Source organism: Dipodomys ordii, unplaced genomic scaffold, assembly GCF_000151885.1.
Source record: "Dipodomys ordii isolate 6190 unplaced genomic scaffold, Dord_2.0 Scaffold147, whole genome shotgun sequence".
In the NCBI taxonomy this organism is placed as follows: Eukaryota; Metazoa; Chordata; class Mammalia; order Rodentia; family Heteromyidae; genus Dipodomys; species Dipodomys ordii.
The window spans coordinates 979,647-986,633 of NW_012267363.1; the positions used below are offsets into that span (position 1 = coordinate 979,647).

General features: G+C 50.1%; 1 pseudogene; it reads right to left on the bottom strand.

Moving 5' to 3' along the window:
- The window catches only part of LOC105997501, an 11,307-nt pseudogene extending 5,550 nt beyond the window's left edge, over nt 1-5,757 (bottom strand).
- Between the last annotated feature and the right edge of the window lie 1,230 nt (nt 5,758-6,987).

Sequence of the window (6,987 nt, forward strand, 5' to 3'; positions counted from 1 at the left end):
AGGACTGGCACCAAAAAAAAAAAAAAAAAAAGAGGAGTCTCTTTCTGTTTTCCAGATTGACCCTGAACTTTTGGACTCATATAATCCTCTTGGCCTCAGTCTCCCAAGTAGCTGGGGCTACAGTCATGTAACACCATGCCCTGTGGGACATTTTATCCTGATAACAAGCCTGTGATAGGTGTGAAATATTTTATCATTTTTTAAAAGTTAAGAAAGTATCCATTTCAATTCATTAAAACTAAGTGTTCTGTAGGGTGGTGGCTCCTGTCTATGATGCTAGTTACATGGAAGGCTAAAATTAGGAGGATCGTTGTTTGAGGCCCCAACCCAGGCAGACAAGTTTCAGAGACCCTACCTCAACCATAAAGCTGAGGGTGGATTTGCACATTTGCCATTCCAGCTACTCAGGAACTGTAAATAGGTAGATCATAGTCCAGGCATAAAAGCAAAACCCTATTTGAAACATGGCAAAAACAAAAGGGGCTGGAGCGTGCCTGTTTGGCAAGCACAAGTTCCTGAGTTCCAACCTCAATATTGCTGGGGGCAGGGGGAGAAGAAAGAAAACTAATGCCCTTCTATTTTTCACACAACATCCTCCACACCTATTTGAAGAACAAATGTACAATTCTGGGATCCACTGGAAAACTGTCCACAGATGACGCTTAGTCCATTTATGAATTCCTAGGGCTCTCACAGGTTAAGGGTCATTGTGCTGGGGAAGAGAGGAAAGGAGACATGGAGAATCACCCTATTGTGTTGCCTGAGCCAGGCTCAGACAGAAAAACCAGGCTGAGACCAGTTCCACACCCTCCCTCCTTGGCTCCAGCAAGGTCAGACCCTGGCCCTCTGCCACACCAGCCTTGTGCTTGGCCCCCAACAGCTGGGGTGGCTCTTGTTTGCTGAGGGCAGGGGCTAAGACAGGGAGGGATGGGACAGCTGAGTTGGGAGGAGACAAGACAGAGCGCTGCAGGGTGGCAGCAACACCTGGGAATCTGTAGGCAATCCAGGCTCTCAAGCCCAGCCCAGAACTGGGGAATCCAAATCTCTGGTTGATGACAGATAGTATTCTCATTTTGTTCATGTGTTTCTAGAGAGGGTCTTGAAGTTTTACCTGGACTGGCCACAGATCTCAATCCTCCTTGCCTGTGCCTCCTGGAATTCTAATGTAAATCATTATGCCCAGCTTGTTTGTTGAGATTGTGCAGGGGGAGGGGGGGCGGTCCTCACTATTTGCCTGCTCTGTTCTCACACTGTGTTCATCCAAATCTTTGACTCCCCAAAAGCTGGGATTACAGGCATGCACCACCACATCTGGCCCACCATTATGGATTTTAACAAATCACCCAGGTGATTTTCCAGCACTACTAGTTTGAGAACTAGCACAAGGGCAAAGGTCGGTGGGAAGTGACTGGCTCCATGAACAGATGCATTGAATCCCCATTCAGCCATCCAGCCACCCTCTGATGCCACCTACTCCGTGTCACCCAAGTGCTTTTCATGAAGACTTTCTGATAGAGAAGTACCGAGAAGGGGATGACCTGGCTCCCCTGGGCTCAACCCCTCTCTGCTTCTCCTGAGCTGCAGTCTGGCCTTTTGCTCTGAGCAGGTAGAGACTCCCTCATTCGAGCAAGTGAGAAGGGTGGGAGGAGGGGAAGCTTCCAGGAGGGACGTCAGGCCAGGATTCCTGGCAGACCCAGCTGTCCCTTCCAGTCCACACAACACCCCCAGCTTCTCCTGAACAAGCACACCCACCCAGCAGCTGCAGGAACCACCCAGCCTGGCCCAGCCTGAGTCCATATCCCCAAGCTCAGGGGAAGCTGAGTTCAACCTGTTCTTCCATGACGGCTGCTCCCAGGCCTTCTCAAGGGACGCAGACCCACCGCAGCCTGAACCATGACACCTCCTGAGCCCCGCTCTCTCTCCTCACACATCTCCCCTTCTGAAAGATGCTAGGGAAACTGTCTAAAGTCATGTCTGTGCCCCAGCTTGTATACCAAACCCCAGCCACCAGCAACTTGGGTCACAGCCCCCCCTCACTGAGCACCACCCCACACTGTGGGTGGGATCTCTCCACACAGGCCAAGCAGCTGGCTGGACCACCTGCCTCAGGAGAGACCAAATGGAAGGTCAGCCACAGGGGAAGCTCGGAGGGAGAGGAAGCAGGGGTGAGAGGGCGGGGGCCAGGAAGTCCAGCACATTTGAGCTGGAAGGGATCTGAGGGCTCAGCCAGTACAATTAGAGTTATATTTTACAAGTTCAGGGAGATTGTACCTTGTCCAGAGTCACAAAGCAAATTGGTATCAGAGCCTAGCACAAACCTGAGCACCCCCTGAACCTGATCCAATGATCTTCCTGTGGCCCTCTCCAAGAATACAGAAAGTCAGGGAATACCTGTATACAGAGAAATGACACATGGTCTTGCTCTAGGGAACTTCCTTGAGTTACCACCATATTTCTCCTGTCAATCATCTTGAAACTCTTAATTGCTTATAACGAGCATGTGGCACATAGTTCATATATTTGCTCCATGTTAATAACTCTTGTGGATTTAGGTGGTGTGTGTGTGTGTGTCTGTGTCTGTGTCTGTCTGTCTGTCTGTCCTACCTTTACTGGCAGACATGGGGATCCCCAAAGACAGAGGCTATGTCTCTACTAGCATGCTAGATGTTCCTAGAAAACAAATGACCTCTCGCATCAGAATAGGAGCTACATCAGCCACCAGTGTCTCAAGCTTGTAATGCTAGCTACTCAGGAGGCTGAGATTTGAGAATTCCAGTTCAAAGCCATCCCGGACAGAAACTTTTGTGAGACTCTTATCTCTAGCTAACTAGCAAAAAGTCAGAAGTGGAAGTGTGGCTCAAGTAGTAGAGTGCCAGCCCTGAGTGAAAAAAGCACCTAGGCCTTGAGTTTAAGCACCAATACAAGAAGAAAAAAAAAGAATAGCTCCTCCAGGGAAGCTGTTTTCCATGTTGGACTTGAACTCAATGCAGGAACTCCAGAATTTTGTGCCTCCCCCTCCACCCCTAATTCTCTTCAACAGGCAGCCTTGGTGCTAGTCCCTTGCCCATGTGCACTGAGATCTAAGAGTAGAGAAAGAGTGCTTGGTTAAGAGACAACCTGGGCCAGGTGCCTATAATTCTAATGTGAAACATTATACTCAGCTCACACCTGTAATCCCTGTTCAAAGCCAGCCCAGGCAGGAAAGTTCATGTGAGTCTTATCTCCAATTAACCACCAGATAATCAGAAGTAGAGCTGTGGCTCAAAGTGGTAGAGTGCTAACCTTGAGTGAAAAAGCTCAGGGATATCATCTAAGCTGAATTCAAGCCCCATGGCCAACAAAAAGAGAGAGAGGGGGGGGAAGGGGGGAAGGGGAAGGGGAGGGGGAGGGGGAGGGGAGGGAGGAGAAGGAGGAGGATGGGGAGAGGGAGAGCCGACTATCTGGGCCTAAAATGAATGGCTGGTTATATCCAGAGGGGACCACTTGGAATATGACTGGGTAATTCTCAGACTGCTATTCCCATTCCTCATGTATTCCCAATATTTAAAGATTTGGTCATGATAATTGCCAAACATGGTTCTCTGTGGTTTCCAGTCCCCCTGGGAAATTCTCTGAAATGGTCCTACGCCCCCAACCCTCCACCCCCCCACCCCTTTCCCTGTGGGTTCTGGAGTTTGAATTCAAGGCCTCATGTTTACCCTGTTGGCTCTAAACAACTTGAAGCACACCCCCATTCCAACTTTGGGCTGGTTATTTTGAAGATGAATTTTCAAGGATTTTGAGCCTTGATCTTCCAGATCATGGCCTCATTTTTCTTCTTCTTTTTTTGCCAGTCCTTGAACTCAGGGCCTGGGCACTGTCCCTGAGCTTCTTTTGTTCAAGGCTAGCACTCGACCACTTGAGCCACAGCTCCACTTCCAGCTTTTTCTGTTGATGTGGTACTGAATAATTGAACCCAGGGCTTTGTGCATGTTAGGCAAGCATTCTACCACTAAGCCACATTCCCAGCCCCCAGATGGTAGTCTCTTGTGTAGCTAAGATTATAGGCATGATACATTGCACGTAGACTTCTGAATTTTGAGTGACTTTTAGCCCATATATCGAATGGAGATGTTCTGAAGTCTGTGGAGTCCTATGGAAACAGAGAGGAGGGAGAAGAGGGCCTTTCTTCCTTCCATGTCCAAAGTCTCTGGCATGACTGAGGCAGACAACCTTTTGTAAAACTGCCCCTTCTCTGTCTTGTGCTCCTCTACCCAGCTACCCCCTTCTCCTTATTCCTTCCAGGAAATTGTTGCTCACTGAAGGCCACTGAAGCTTGTCCCTTTTTAAAGGCCCTAGTCAGGTGCCATCTTCTCTGTTCCTGAAATAGGATGCAAGGATATTTTTCCTGGCCCTCAAACTTCTCCAATTATCAACGAGTTCATTCTGGAACTTTCTTTTTCTTTTTGTTGGTCATAGATATTGAACTCTGGGCCTGGGTGCTGTCCCTCAGCTCTTCAGCTCAAGGCTAGCGCTCTACCATTTGAGCCATAGGACCACTTCCGGCTTTTTCTGTTTATGTGGTACTGAGTAAGGGCCTCATGCATGCAAGGCAAGCACTCTACCACTGAGCCACCTCCCCAACCTTCTGGAACTTTCTTTCTTTCTTTTTGTTGGTTATGGGGCTTGAACTCTGGGCCTGGGTGCTGTCCTTCAGCTCTTCAGCTCAAGCCTAGCACTCTACCACTTGAGCCACAGTGCCACTTCCGGTTTTCTGAGTGGTTTATTGGAGATAAGAGTTTCACAGCTTTTTCTGCTCGGGCTGGCTTTGAACTGTGATCCTCAGATCTCAGCCTCCTGAGTAGCTAGCCACTGGTGCACAGCCTCGGGAACTTTCTGATATTTCTCTCCTGAGCATCTGGCAGCCTGGACCCAAGCTGGAAATATGCACAGCTCTGTCCTAGAGGATTGGCCTCACCACCTCTGGCACTGCACTGGGCCATTCAGCACACAGGGCAATCCCAGATTTCATCCTACAAACATGTATGCCTGCATGGCCTAATTTGCACGTGGCCCACATTTACACACTGGGTGTACCTGAGCCCACCTCACCAAGCACACACTCCTGAAGTCAGGGCCTTGTTCACTTTGGTGGCCTGATGTAGCCACTCAAGCAGCTTACTGATTGGGTTGGCAAATGGATACATAGATGGGCAGTGGACACAGTCTATAGAACAGTGTTAGGAGATGCACAGGACAGACACTGCCCCAATGATGGAGAAATTAGAAAGTTTGGAGCAGGTGAGAAATGAATGGCTGTACGATTCCAGCAGAACTAGAAATATGTTAGCCTTTTGGTTTGAGCTCCACCACTCTTTGTACTACACCATAGCAGAGCCAGCTTGGAAACAAACTCAAGCCTTCAAGATTCCAAAACTACAATCAGGAGCACTGTGTGCTGCAGTATTGGACACTACTCAAACCTGTTTGGAGATGCTTCTTATATTGGAGTCTCCATAATGGTACTTCTTAGAGTTGTTGTAGGATGGGATCCTCGGGGCTCCATGCAGATGTCCTGTTTCCATACTCAGTCCTCAAGTTTTATATGAATACCTTGAAACTCTTGGGGCAACAAGAATTCTTGGCCGCCTCCTTCTGTTCTCCTATTAGCCAGCGTGCTAGCCAGCAGGAGCTCCTGGACGAACAAGTATGAGGATCCCAGAAATATACAGCACTCCTCTCAGGACCCCCGGGGACACTTTCTGTCAAAACTCCCATGTACCCAAGAGCCCCTTTACATGTGCCCACACTCCCACCTCCCTACAAATGTGGTACATGCCCCCCCACAAGTGTGCACCATGTGCCTGAGAGGCGGAGCCCCATCTCTCCAAGCTCCTGTTTGAGACTCAAGCAAGCAGGGGCTAAGGGCTGGGGGACAGCCTCCCTCCCATAGCAGAGCTCCCTCCCCCTCAGCTCCTATGCAGGGCCTGGCCCCTCCCGGGGAACAAGGCTGGGATTAATAAGCGCCCAGCTCCCTCCCCTAATGGGCTCCAGCTGCACAAACATTCCCAGAATTCAGAGCGGCTCTGTCTGGGGCAGCCCAGGCCTCAGCCCCAGCATTCCTGGCTCCCCTTCCCCCCAAAGCTCAGGACAGCTGCTCCGGAACTCAGCAACTGGCTGGGGATCGAATCCCAATTCAGCTTTTCCAGAGGTGGGGGGCATTGGAATGGCTGGGGGGCGGGTAGTGAGGACAGAAAGGAAGAGGGAAAAAACTCTAAGGGAAAAGCTCAGGTCCTGCCTACCTGCCCTTCCCCCTCTGCCTCTCAGCCTCCAGTGCTGCCTGTACTCTTAGCAGAAGGTACCAGAGGCCCCTGTGTCTTGCCTAATTTGTCTCCCCAGGCAGTGCCCTTGGCTGGCACAGCCCAGGAGGAGGTAACCAGGCAGGCTAGAAGGAAAGATAAACATCTGCCCAGGCTTTTTAAGAGATCCAGCTGTGCTTCCTTAGAACCTCTGGCCTGGCAGGAACTTGTTCAAACATGCTCTTATCAAGAAGGGGGAAGGGTGACACCTGGAGCCCAGGAGAAAGAAGGTGGGCTCCTCCTTCACCCAGGGAAGGACATTTAGAAGTCCAGTGGCAAGTAATCCAAGTGGACAAAAGCATGCCTATGTTGATAATAGCTCTGAAACTGTCTTCTTTTTCTTAGCTCTGATTCCAAGGCCAGAAGGGGACACCCAGCTGTCCTTTGCCTGTTGTCCCCAGTTATGCCAGCTGTGGGCTGAGGGCTCATGTACAGCGGCTCCAGGGCCCCACATTTGTGCTAGAGTCCACATGAATAGGGAGATGGAGAGCATGGGGCCCTAAAATTCAGTGTGTAGCTGTGCTTGGTGTGCAGTGGTCTGGGGACCCAGGCCAGAACAGCTAGGGGGATCTGTTGACATCTGCCCAGTGTTTAAAGTAATGAGAGTTGAGTCCTCCTCACACATTGGGAGCACCTGACTGTACACCCA